This window comes from Bos mutus, chromosome 24, assembly GCF_027580195.1.
Source record: "Bos mutus isolate GX-2022 chromosome 24, NWIPB_WYAK_1.1, whole genome shotgun sequence".
Classification (NCBI taxonomy): Eukaryota; Metazoa; Chordata; class Mammalia; order Artiodactyla; family Bovidae; genus Bos; species Bos mutus.
The window spans coordinates 41,207,034-41,220,598 of record NC_091640.1 but is presented as its reverse complement, the minus strand read 5'-3'; the positions used below and the strand labels follow the sequence as shown (position 1 = coordinate 41,220,598).

The following is a 13,565-nucleotide window of genomic DNA, read 5'->3' as shown; positions in this document are numbered from 1 at the left end:
TTTAAATTTTTAATGTGGACCATTTTTTAAAGTCTTTATTGAACATTACAATATTGCTTCTGTCTTATGTTCTGGATTTTTGGCCATGAAGCATGTGGGATCTTAGCTCTCCGGCCAGAGATCAAACCTGCACCCTCTGCATTGGAAGGTGAAGTCTTAACCACTGGACCACCTTGGATTTTCACATATGGATTTGCTTTGAGTCCACAGGTCTGATAACATCCAAGAGACCCACCCAGGAAGCCACGTCGAATCTGAGGCACCCAGAAGCCAGCTCAGGGCCACCTGAGTCGCCACAGTCCCCGCCGGGCTGTGTTCCGTTCTCGCCAGGCAGTCTGTCGAAAGTTTTTTTTTTCAAGGCTTCTCCTTCTGGAAGCTGGTCCTGTCTGAACCTGCAGGCAGTCAGGCTCCAGGAGCGAGGAGCTCACCAGCCTCCAACTCCAGAGCGGATGGTAAGGTGCACTGCGTTTTGTCAAAGTCCACCAAGAGTACACCTGGCGAATCAGTGGTGCGATGTTCAGAAACTGCATAGCTGGTCTGCGGTGGCAGGGGTCAGAGAGGGACGAGCCGTCCAAAACCAAGCGTGAGAAATGCCTTTACAGGACAGCTGAGCGCGAAGACCAACCCAGGGCTGAGAAATACCGCCCAGGATGAGGGAACGTGGGAGCCAGGGTGGAGGAAATACATCTGAGCTGCCGTGCAAGGAGTAAGCAAGCTTCCCGCCACCAGAGCACGGGGGAGCCTGGGCCTTTGTCACCACTCAGCCCCCAGACCATCCTGAGAGTCCTCCTCTGTGCCATGGGCTAGGTATGCCTGCCTGTGCCATCTAGGGCTCACGTAGGGCTCATGTAGGGCTCCTGACTGCGGGTGGCAAGAAGTGTCGCAGAGGGACCAGGGGACACTGAGTGCGCTCAAAGAGGGGCCTCAGAGGACCTGGGGCACAGTGCGGGCAAGGGCGGCCAGGCGGCCAGATCCAGGCCTGGCAACGGCACTAACCCGATTGGGTGAGTCCCCAACAGGGACTCGTCCTCTTTTCGGCCCCAGATGCGGGGGGATACGTACCCTCCCAGCCAGTGTTTGTCTCTGGCAGGCCCCTACGTATATGATCTTGAAGTGAAAATGAAAGTTGCTTCAGTCATGTCTGACTCTTTGCGATCCCATGGACTGTAGCCTGCCTGGCTCCTCTGTCCATGGGATTCTCCAGGCACAAATATTGGAGCGGGTTGCATTTCCTCCTCCAGGGGATCTTCCTGACACAGGGATCAAGCCCATGTCTCTTGTGTCCCTTACACTGGCAGGTGGCTTCTTTACCACCAGTGCCACCTGGCATCCTTATAATCTCATTTAATAGTAAATCGACACTTTGGGGAACTGAGTGAATTTTCCAAATTCATGGTTCCTGAGTGGCTGAGAACTACCACCAAGCTCTGTCGAGTCCAGGGCCTTTTCCTAATTAGTTGGTGGACGTGCTGGGCTGGGCTGGTTTTGCCGTCCCAAGTTGCACCAGCCCCAGCCACCCTGTCTCCAGCCGCCCCTGCTTCCCTCTGCAGCCTGGGAGGAAATTGAGTTTCAGTCTGAGACTGGCTATTAATCTCAGCATTGTTAGCAGCAAAGTCACATGAGGTGAAGTGTAAGGCCTTTTGCTTCCTGATCTATAAGTACCCAGACAGCGTCAATCAATAGCCATTTTATCTTCAGGTCAGAGCATCAGCTTCTGCCGCTGGGGCGGCACAGGACAACCTGTCCTTGCAAAGGCGACCTCCCTCCTTGATTGCTCCCCCAGCAGCCTCTGGAGTATCCCCAGTGACCAGCGCTGGCTCATGAGCTTACAAAGTAACAAAGTGGCTTACATGTGATCCATCCATGTTGTGTTCAAGGTGGTTGATAAGGAGCATTCAAGAGAGACACTGCACTGGGCCCCAGTAGGAACCCCTCCCTCAGAGAAACTATTATTTTGGCGAAACTGAGGCTGGAGACAGACGGGCCCCAGGCCGGGCAGCTGGGGTGGCCTCCCGTGGACAGAAACTCCCAAAGAGCAGGAGCAGCGAGGAGCCTTGTCCTGCCCAGGTAAGAGACAGAGACCATGTGCTCCTCACTGTCAAAGTCAAGGAGACCTCCCTGACTCCACATGTGCAGCGAGTCTCCTTGGATGTTGAAAGAGGGGGGCGCCACCCCATAGGAGGTGATGTCAACTACCCATAGCCCTCTTTACTGGCATCCACCTTGGCTGAGAGATGCACACACACAGGGGAGGACCCTGAGCTAAACCAAATACAGACTCAGAGCCAGGTGGAGCAAGATGACTGGCCAAAGGATACCCGGAAGAAATGCCCCACAAAAGTGATTTAAACCATCACGAGGGTGCAATGCTCTCTGAGCCTGCCTGGGGGTGTCTATCCACAGGTACCCTTCTTCCTCCTAATAAATATTTCACTTGTTTTACTACATTCTGTCTCCTTGTGGGCATTCATTTCTGCAAAGCTGAAGGCCCAGGGCGTTGTCACTGACCATTGGTCTAAAGGGCTAGGATTCCGAGCTCTTATTGCTGCTGCTGGACCTGGCTGGGACTGAATCTCTGGCTGGGAACTGAAGCTCTACCTCATGCTGCTGCAGACCGAGGCCACCTGAGATCAAAACTACTATGGTTTAAGATGGCAAAATGTCAAAACATAATAAAAACTGCCCCTGCAAGTGAGGCACAAAATCAGTCCAGTTTTTCCCCCTCTACTTTCTTAGAGTCCTTCTCTCCTCTCCAGGCCCCCATCCCCCACCCCACCTCCAACAAGTGGTGACCATCATGGCTGCTTAAGGCTTTCCTTCTTTCGGATAAACTTACTCTGAGGACAGAGTGCTGACCGATTCCCTGCAGAGAAAAGACTCATCACTTTCTGTGGACCCTCACGCAGCCATGGGCTTCGCCCTGACAAGGAGCTGCCAAGACCAGTGTGCACAGAGCTGGCAGATCCAGCCAGGACTTGGGGGGCACTGAACGGGTATGATTCTGGTAATGCCGAGGAGGGTCCCCAGGCTGGGCCCGAGTCCCAGGCCTGAGCAAGCACACTCTGAGCTAGCTGACTGGCAGGTTGCTGGTTGTCATGGCAGTGCAACCCCTGCCAAGGGTGGGGTCCCAGGACGAGGAAAAAGCCTGGCAGCTGCTAAGCAGAGGGGCAGGGGTAGGGGAGAGATGAAGGGCATGGTGGGCTTATCAGTCCCAAATGAGCTTCAAGTATCTGTAAGACTTCCAGTATTTTTTTTTCCTTAAGGAAGAATTCATAAAATTGTGATGATGAAAAATATTGCATGAATAGTGAAGAAAAGGAGAGGTAAGAGAAAAACTTGAAAGGGACCAGGTGCTGGGTACTAAAAATGAAGGCGTGGGACAGTGGGAAAACCTCAGGGCACAACTTAAATCCCTACCCAAGGAGCAAAGGCAAAGGAAAAAAGGAACTTGGGTCTTTGGAGCCAAAGCCAAAAGGAAATGAGAGAGTCTGAGGCAGCTTGCTCAGCCTGCAGCCTGGGGCAGCATGTGACCTCGAGGGGCCAGGACTGACCTTGGCGATGACAAAGCCAGGCTTGTGACAGAGATGAAAGGGCCGCGGCCCCCTGCACCCAGGGACTCACCGGCTGCTTTGTATCAGTGCGGGTGATGCCTGGGGATTTTGCACTGCCTTCAACTTAAAGTATTTCTTCTTATGAACTCAGACCTTTCTTGCAATGTGAAAATGGCTTCAGTTTAAATGACAGCTTTAAACAGTCATCACAAATTATGCCAGGGTCAAAACGCATAAAAAGTGTCAGGCTGGTTTTGAGCAGTTTTGCTTTATTGTTGCTGCTGCTGCTGCTGCTGCTAAGTCGCTTCAGTCGTGTCCGACTCTGTGCGACCCCATAGACGGCAGCCCACCAAGCTCCCCCGTCCCTGGGATTCTCCAGGCAAGAACATTGGGGTGGGTTGCCATTGCTTTATTGTTAGATGAGGCCAAACCTACAGGTGTTCCTGCCTTTTATCAAGTCTGTTCTCCAAGCGACTGCTCGTATCCTCCAGGAGCTGGTCAGGTGGGTGAGTGACTGTCACTGCGGAAGGAACCGGGCCCCCGGGCAGCGGGCTGGACCCTGCAGACATCGGCTCTATAACCCGAGCCTGAGGGCACCCCTGAGAGTCTCCAGCCCTCCTGACACTCAGCAGCCTAAGCTGAAAGGCCGAACTCTGGAGTGACCCCTGCCAGAATGTATATATTCATCTGAGTGAACCTGTCACTGCTTCCAAACAGTGAAGCAAGGCCTGGATTCTGCTTAGTGTCAGGTGGGGCTCCTTCTAAAGCAAGTCGTCAGCCAGACAAGAAACTTGCTTGCTTTGCCCACAAATCACATGGACTTCCCAGGTGGCACTAGTTGTAAAGAACCTGTCTGCCAACCCAGGAGACGCGAGAGACACGGGTTTGATCCCTCAGTCGGGAAGATCCCCTGGTGGAAGAAATGGCAACCCGCTCCAGTGTTCTTGCCTAGAGAATTCCATGGACAGAGGTGCCTGGCGGGCTACAGCCCACGGGATCCCGAAGAGTCAGACATGACTGAGTGACTAAGGACGCTCACACAAACAATGTGGACCACACCCTCAAGGCTGCCTCCTTCCACAACTTGCTCTCAAACACACTTTGGAAGATGCAACAAAAAAAAGCTGTCCAGTAAGTAACAGACTCGCATGTCCCTTGGGGTGAGTTCAACTTATGCCCATGTTTCCTGGAGGTGACCCTACAGTGGCGTTGGCACCTGCAACCTTTGCTCCAGTTCTGGGAATCCCAGCTGCTGCCAAGGCAGAGCTCACCATCTACAACTTTCTCCCTGAGGCTCTGTCTGCTCAAAGACACTGGTTTCTCCATATTGTGAATCCGCATTTATATTTCTGTAAGAATACTTCAGGGGACTCTGTGATCAGTTGCTCAGTTGTGTCTGACTCTTTGCGACCCCACGGACTGGAGCCCACCAGGTTCCTCTGTCCATGGGGTTCTCCAGGCAAGAATACTGAAGTGGGTTGCCATTTCTTCCTCCAGGGGATCTTCCTGACCCAGGGATCGAACCCGCATCTACTGCGTCGGCAGGAGGATTCTTTACCACTGAGCCACCACCTCCTCAGTGGAGTATGCAGGATTTGTAAAGTGTGTCTACAAATCAGTAAGCAAAAGGTAGTCAACTCAATTTAAAAAAAAAGGGCAAAAGAAGAGAGAGAGAAAAAAAACCATGAAAACCACAACACACCCGTCAGAACAGATAAAATGAAAAAACACAGGCAATTTCAAGTTGTTGGACCGCACCCCACAGGCCTGAAAGGCTTGCACTTGCCCAGCTTCAAGACCAAAGAAAGAGCACGGAGTTGGAAACAGAGACATCGACGGTTTAACTGATGGGGAGCCAACACGTCTGAAGCAGGGTCCTGGAGCCATACCCCACCGTGTGCGGCAGACAGCGGGCAGGACACGGCGGCACGGGAGCAGGGCGAGGTTACCAGTTACAGGGGATTGACGCCAGGTGTGCTCCTTGGTTACCAGGGCAACCAGCAGAGGCTCATGCCCCTCGCTGCGCCTTTGATAAGAACGGGCACCAGCTGAGGCCTGAGCCAAGTACATAGGAAGGTCAGTCTATGCACAGGATGTAGGTGAAGCAGGGGCTGCTTGGACAGGGGATGAGCAGAGAGCAAGAGGGCAGCCATCTTGAGTGACCTGACCATACACAAGTTGTTAAGAGATTATACTAATATAACTATCATTAATGATTATTTAATCATTTGAATATTTATCTGATTATTTGAATAATTATAGCATTTTGTTATAAAGTAGTAATTATTATTACAATAATATGAACATGCCAGTAGCTTGATTATAGAGCTGCTGGTATTGAAGCAAGGCAGGACCCTATGGTCCTTTCCCCACATGTCCTCCAGCTGCCTTTTGTCTGTAGGAAAACTTTAGTCAGAGAATAAGTTTAATCAGAGAAGTGAGAAAACGCAGAAACAAAGGAAAGCAGTCCAACAGAAGAAATAATCGCTGAGTCACTGAGCACAGTCAAGGACCTTTAGTTCCTCCTCCAGGGCTATAGATAATACTCTGAGCCATCTCCTCTGAGCTGTCTTTTAGACCCTGAAAAACCCCACCAGATGGAAGAAGTTAGCCACATGATGACCGGACTGTAGCCATGAGAGAAGCTGCAGCAATTCCAAGAACTGGCCTCAAGCTAATGGGAGCCCTGGAACTGAAGACTAACGTACTTAAAACAAGTACCGTTAAATGATACTTAAATCAAGGTAATGACGGTCAGACCACCGGTGACCAATTTCAAGATGACTATCAGAGCTGTTGTAACCCACTTCCTCCATCTATACATCCTTGAACCTCCCCTCTAAAAGCTCTTGTCCATTGAAGTCAGGGGGGAGTTGGCCTCTAGGCAGGATTCCACCCTCCCCTCTGGTTGTCGGCCTCCAAAATAAAGCAAACTTTGCTTTCCACCAACCTGGGCTCTTTATTGACTTTTGGGCAGCGAGCAGCCAGACCCCACTTCCAGTCATAGGACACACAGACACTAAATCGGTCCCAGCCCTGTGGGAAACGTCTTGGTTGGTACCTCTGAGTATAAAGCACACCCTAGGACCCAGCAGCCACCTTCAGGTGTACCCACCAGGGGTTCACACCTGTGTTCACCAGAAGAAACAGCAAGAATGATGTCTGCATCAACCCCGCATTGAGCAACCCCAGGCCATCCGAGCGGCTTTCTGCACAGAGTGGATGAATCGTGGTCGGTTCACACGATGAATCCTTGTATGCTACTAGCACGAATGTGCCCGACCGATGGCAATGACACGGAGAAACTCACATTGCCACCGAGTGGAAGAGGTCCGCACAGCACAGCACCTTACACAGGACTCGTTTCTGTAAAGTTCAACAGAAGGCAGTCTGGGGTCTGGTATTAGCGGTTAGGATGGTGTGGGGCGGGGGGGGTTCTGAGGCTACTCTTGCTTGTCCACTTTATCCGCTGTACAACTTATGATTTGTGTCCTTTATCAGCTACATGGCATGCAGGATCTTAGTTCCCTGACCAAGGATCAAACACACGCCCCCTCAGAGCTCAGAGTCTTAACCACTGGACTGCCAGGGAAGTCCCTTGTGCCCTTTTCTGTATGTGATTCCGCCATAGAAACAACTGAATATAAAACAGAACCATGTAAAGAACAGATTTTTGGACTCTGTGGGAGAAGGCGAGGGTGGGATGATGTGAGAGAATAGCACTGAAACATGTATATTACCATATGTGCAACAGATCGCCAGTCCAGGTTCAATGCATGAGACAGGGTGCTCGGGGCCGGTGCACTGGGATGACCCTGAGAGATGGGATGGGGAGGGAGGTGGGAGGGGGATTCAGGATGGGGACACATGTACACCCATGGCTGATTTATGTCAACGTATGGCAAAACCACTACAATATTGTAAAGTAATTAGCCTCCAATTAAATAATTTACAACAACAAAAAAAGACCACCCCCCACCCCCACCCCGGCCCCCACAAAAAAAGAAACAGAACCAAACGAGAAAGTCTCCAGGAGAGCCTGCTGGCTAAGAAGCCAGTTCTGCCCAGTCCACAGGACCCCCGTCCCCCTGAAGCCCCCCCATCCCTGGCCACTTGGTGATGATGCCCTGCCTTCTAAGAGACCAGGAGACGACGACCTTTCCTCGGAACCTGCCATTTCTTTCCTCTTTCTCCTGTTTGCCTCGTCAAGTACTCTCTCTACCTAAACCCAACTGCCGAGGTCAGAAACCAGAGCAAATGTCTCCTCCTCTTCCTACCCCCTAAACTGACTCATCACCAAACGCGAGTCTAGCCAGAGGGGTTCTGTTCCATCTCCCACGGGTATAAGTTAGAGCACAACCCTCCAACCTTGCCAAGGCCACGGACTTGGAAAATTCACGCTGGCTTCCAGGCGAGTTCGACCTCTCTTCTTCCTCCGAGAAGGCTTTGTGCTTCCGGCCTCTTTGCTCCCGACACTGGACCCGACACTGATGTGTCCTCTTTAAACTCTTTCCCCGAGCTCAGAGGGACTCTGACACTTTGCTGAAACCGGCCCCTCGCTGCCCTCCCTTTCAGGCGTCTGCGAAGTCCAGACCCATCACCTTCCCTCTGTGTTCACCTCCCCACCTTTCCTCAAGGCCCTTCGATAAATGCCCACAGCTGTGAGTCCTAATCTCTGAGCCTGGTCGATGGCTACAATTTAAAAAGCAAACACAGGTAGATTTAGTAACTAAAACAGTTTTGTCTTCCTTCAGTGACAGATGAAAAGCCAGCAATATATTTTACCAGAAGAATTATCTTCAAAACTCTTACTGTACTATTGCCTCTAACACTTTTTTAGGCCTAAAAAAACTTCAGTCTTTGATTTAGAAAAATTCCCGAGTTCAAACCAAGTTCATTAGGTGTGTTCAAAGAACTGCTAAAAAGTAGGGCATTAAGTTTTAAGATTTGCATTCCTCTCCTAAATGATACCATATATTCAAATGATACTTTTAAATTACGTATGCCTTATATATATAGTGGCAAACGTGAAAATAGTAAACACTAATTTAGAAACAGTTGTGCAATTTGTAAGGGATATTTTTAACATGAAGTATTTTTTCCATTCGTACTCTGGCTCCCTCTACTGGACAGTTGCATCATTGCGGAGGCCCTTCTGAGATTATCCTGGGACTACTGATGCTTCATTGTATAATATGGTCCAAGTAGCTTTCCCTGGGGCGGGGTGGGTGAGGGGCGGGGTGGGTGGGGAGAAATTCAGCTAACAGTACACCAAACCACATCCCTTCACTGGAGGTGATGATGGATTCCCCAGGTTTCCTGGGGTTGCCCAGGACATCAGAGCACAGTGAGGATAATTCCCTAAAGTCAAGACCACGGGTTCTTTATCCAGCTCTCCTTGGGGTCTTGACTTGGGGAATTTATTCACATGAAGAAAGGGAACTGGGCCTATGATTTGTCCCCTATGCGCCACATAATCTTTGATAAGTTGAGAGGCAGATATTTGAATTTTAACAGCCTGGAGTCTGGTTAACAGCGCACCTGATGAAGAGCAGTCCATATGTTCAAAGGCACCAGCAGATGGGAAGGGTACCTTCAATTCTGATGGAAAATAAAAAGCCTAATAATGGGTGGCCCCTTCGTCACCACTCTTGGCTTTCAGTTTAGGCACAATCACAGAATCTTCATCGGCTTTTCTACAACAGGCTGCAGTAAGTTACTTTCGGGTCAGTCCCAGGGGAGATGAAGGGCCCTGACAAGGCATGGAGGGGAGGGACAGTCACCTTCACCCGTCATCTCATAGTAGTTCTGATGGTTTGGGTGTAAATTCTTTGTGAATTTCTACATAGACAATCATGCCATCTGAGAACAGAGATTGTTCTATTTCCTTTTCTTTTTAGTGCCCCACTGCAGGCTAGGACCTCTAATGTGATGCTGAAGAACAAATACCCCTGCCTTGTTCCTGATGTTAGAGGAAAAGTGATCAGCCTTTCACCACCAAGTACAGGTTAGTTGTTGGCTTTTATAGGTTACCCTAGGCAGGTTGAGAAAGTGCCGTTTTTTTCATTCTGAAAGCTGTGTATTTCAGAAAATACAAAAGGGTTTGTATTTTCAAGACATCTGTGCACTTTATCCAGGTTATTACATGCACGGGCACAGAACAGTTTGTGATGCTTCACTGTCATTCTTGATGTATGAAGTGTCTAATGATGTCTCCTTTTTCAGTTCAGACATGGGTAACTTGTTCTTCTCTATATTCCTGGTGAGCTTGACTAAAGGTTTGTCAATTTCGCTGAACTTTTAAAAGGTACCCTTTTCCCCCACACTTAAGTTTTTTATTGTAGTAAAATATACATGACATAAAACTTACCAGTTCAACCATTTGTAAGTGTACAGCTCAGCATCAAATACATTCAGATTACTGTGCAACTACCACCCCATCCATTTCCAGAACTTTCATCTTCCCAAACTGAAGTGCACCTCTTAAATGCTAACTCCTCACCCCCGTCCCCTGGTCTCTGCTCACCACCTTTGTACTTTCTGTTGCTGTGACTCTGACCACTCTAGACCCCTCATCTAAGTGGAATCATACAGTATCTGTCAGTCAGCTTTTGTGACTTATTTCACTTACCACAATGTCCTCAAGGTTCATCCATTCTGTAGCACATGTCAGAAATTTCCTTACCTTTTAAGTCTGAGTAATATTTCATTGTATTTCTATATCACAGAACACACCGTTTATTCATCCATCAATAGGCATGTGGGTTCCTCCCAATTTCTTGTTATTCTGAAATATGCTTCTATGAACTTGTACAAGTATCTACTGAGTCTCTACTTTCACTTCTTTGGGGCATATACCCTGAAGAATTGCTGGATCCCATGGTGTTTCTATGTTTAATATTTTGAAGAACTGCATACCATTTTCCATAGCAGCTGCACCGTTTTACATTCCCACTGGCAGCGCATACAGGTGGCAGTTTTTCCACATCCCTGCCAACACTTGTTTGTTCTTTGGGCAACAGCCATCCTCAAGGGTGTGAAGACATCTCAGTGTGGCATTTCTCTAATGATCACTTTCTACCCATTTAAAAATAAAAGGTTTTGTTGTTGTTGTTGTGTGGATACAATTTTTGGTCTATTATCTTTATGAAGTCTTCTGTTTCAAATTATGGAGTGAAGAGCTGTTTTCAGGGCTGAAGAGCATTTCAACAAGTTGGGACAGATCCTTAATGGGCTGAGGGCCCCCGAGCTAACCATGGGCTTCAGTGGCTGACCCGACAAGTAGAGCTGATGACTCGTGGGCCTGCTGAGTCTGAGACACACCCTGAGCCTCTCCCAGAGGCTTCAGCATCTGGGGATGGGAGGAGAGCACCCCTGACTTGCCTTTGGAAAATGAATTTTTCGTATAATAAAATCCCCTCATTATAACCGCAAGCATTTGTGGAGCTGTATTTAGAAAAGTCTGCAGGTTTTCAAAGAAAGAAATCTAGCAGAATTTAGGGGTCCTAGTGCTGGCCTTTGGAGAAGGCAATGGCAACCCATTCCAGTACTCTTGCCTGGAAAATCCCATGGATGGAGGAGCCTGGTGGGCTGCAGTCCATGAGGTCGCTAAGAGTTGGACAGGACTGAGCGACTTCACTTTCACTTTTCACTTTCATGCATTGGAGAAGGAAATGGCAACCCACTCCAGTGTTCTTGCCTGGAGAATCCCAGGGACGGGGGAGCCTGGTGGGCTGCCGTCTATGGGATCGCACAGAGTCGGACACGACTGAAGCAACTTAGCAGCAGCAGCAGCAGTGCTGGCCTTGCCCATCGAGCCGTAATCCCCAGTTCCTCCTCGCTGCCCTGGGGCCCTGCTGTCTCTCTTGGAGGAACCTCCCCCGCTGGGCTGTGCGGTGGGTTGTTGTCAACAGTGGGTGGACTGGGGCTGTTTCATCTTGTTCTCAGCCTGTCATAAAGGGTTATCACTTAAGCCTAGGGAACGGAGTGTATCTGTTGGCAAACGGACTAAACGCATCACCTCCCAGCGGCAGGCTTCAGAATGCTTCTCAGTAGTAACTGTCCCGTTATGGGAAGAGACCCGCTTCAGGTTTTGCGTGCAGATGGTTCACTACATTTGTGGGGCACTGCCTGGTCTCTAGCACGAGAACATCACCCATTTCCACGGAGGGGCCAGGTGTTCAGAAACCATAAGCCATGAGGACGGCAGTGCGCTGTAACTACAAGGTCTACTTTTTCCAGAGGTTCCAGATCGAAAGCCTGTGGACACGCTGTCCTTCCAGTCTGTGTTGCCACTGGCCGGGAGGCGGCTCCTTCCTGAAGGTGAGGAAGAGCCCCCACCTCTGCCTCGGTTCCCCAGCTCTGCACCCGCCCTTCCATGTCGGAAGTTCTGCCCTGCACTCCCGTGAGGGGTCGGTCTGGGGCACCTGATGGTTATCATGCCCCTACAGCTCCAAGCACAGGGCCGGCCTTACAGCAACCACCCGTGAACGTCACCTTTGTTCACCAAAGCATCACAGCGTCAACTCCAGCCTGCGTGTCATGTCCTGACCACCCTCAGCTGCAGTCTGTGGTCTACTTACCAGTTTTGGGCAATCATCTGTAAGCCAAGTACTTTCTCTCTCCCTGCTAATGCAGGTCACTTGTAGAGGAAAAAACAACTAACTTTAGGTGGTTTTACAGCTTGAGGCAAGCAAGATGAATCTCTTGTTTCGTTGCATGCTCAACTAATAGGCACGCCTCTGAGTTTTTTTTTTTTTTTAATCTTTGGCCGAGCTGCTTGGCATGTGGGATCTGAGTTCCTGACCAGGGATTGAACCCTGTGATGAAGTGGGGAGTCTTAACCACTGGACCATCAGGAAGTGCCACCTGTCAGTTTCATATTCAAAACTTTAAACCGTTAGTTAAACAAAACCACCTACCGATTTGACCCAGCACTTCACGGATCCAGGAAGGAGAAAGAGAAGACTTGCAGGGAGCGGAGTAACCACTGGTGCCTGCGGTGAGGCTGAGCTGAGGGTCCTCGAGGAGCTGCAGCGGCTAGTCCGAGGTCACCGCAGGGGCCCAAGAGGAGTAGGAATGCAGGTCCCATGCCCTTCCTCCCAGCCCTCCAGGTAGCAGGTCTAAGGGGAAGGGCGGGGGTCCTCCAGAGGAGTAGGAGTGCAGGTCCCATGCCCTTTCCGCCCAGCCCTCCAGGTAGCGGTCTAAGGGGAAGGGCGGGGGTCCAGAGGAGTAGGAGTGCAGGTCCCATGCCCTTTCCTCCCAGCCCTCCAGGTAGCAGGTCTAAGGGGAAGGGCGGGGGTCCTCCAGAGGAGGGCCAGAGCACTGGAAGGTGACGTGGAGTGAGGCAGCAGGTGAGTAATCGACACGCTCCATGCCTAGTTGTCTGATGGTAAAGGGCACAGACGTTACAAAGAACATTTTCATGATGATGCTGTCTGCAAACACACACGTATTTCATCATGTAAAGTGTGCAGCCCAGTGACACTAAGCACATGCACGAGGGTGTACAACCATTACGGTCATCCCTCGTGACATTTTCATCTTCCAAAGGCAAACTCTGTCCAGGTAAACACCGGCCCCCTCGTCCCACCAGGCTGCATCTCTGGTCTTGACTGTTCAAGACCCCTCCGTGAGTGACACTGTACAGGGTCTGCCCTTCTGTGCCTGGCTTATCTCACTCAGCATGATGTCCTCAAGGTTCATCCATGCTGTCCATTCCCCTGCCAATGGACACTTGGGATGCTTCGTTTTGGCTACTGTGAATAAAGTTGTGAACATTAGTGTACAGCATCTGTTTGTGCCCCAACTTTCAACTTTTAGAGGTGTACACTCAGGACTGGAAATTGCTGGGTCTATGCCTAAATCTTTTGAGAAAGTATCGAAATGTTTTCCATGGTGAAGGAGGCTACATTTTCCTTATCAAAAACACTCAAAAGATTAAGATGTGGAGTTCTGGAAGAATATCATCAGATACGTAATTTACGGTTGCACGAGTAAGTGTAGCAACTCAAC

The 13,565-nt window shown here is 49.9% G+C and overlaps 1 long non-coding RNA gene across 1 annotated transcript; it reads right to left on the bottom strand.

The window, feature by feature from the left end:
- Positions 1 to 6,346: 6,346 nt before the first annotated feature.
- Positions 6,347 to 8,571, bottom strand: LOC138985431 (uncharacterized). Its single transcript, XR_011462489.1, has 3 exons — positions 7,920 to 8,571; positions 7,292 to 7,366; positions 6,347 to 6,917 (listed from the first exon to the last, which is right to left on the bottom strand). It is a non-coding gene; the product is annotated as an uncharacterized lncRNA (long non-coding RNA).
- Between the last annotated feature and the right edge of the window lie 4,994 nt (positions 8,572 to 13,565).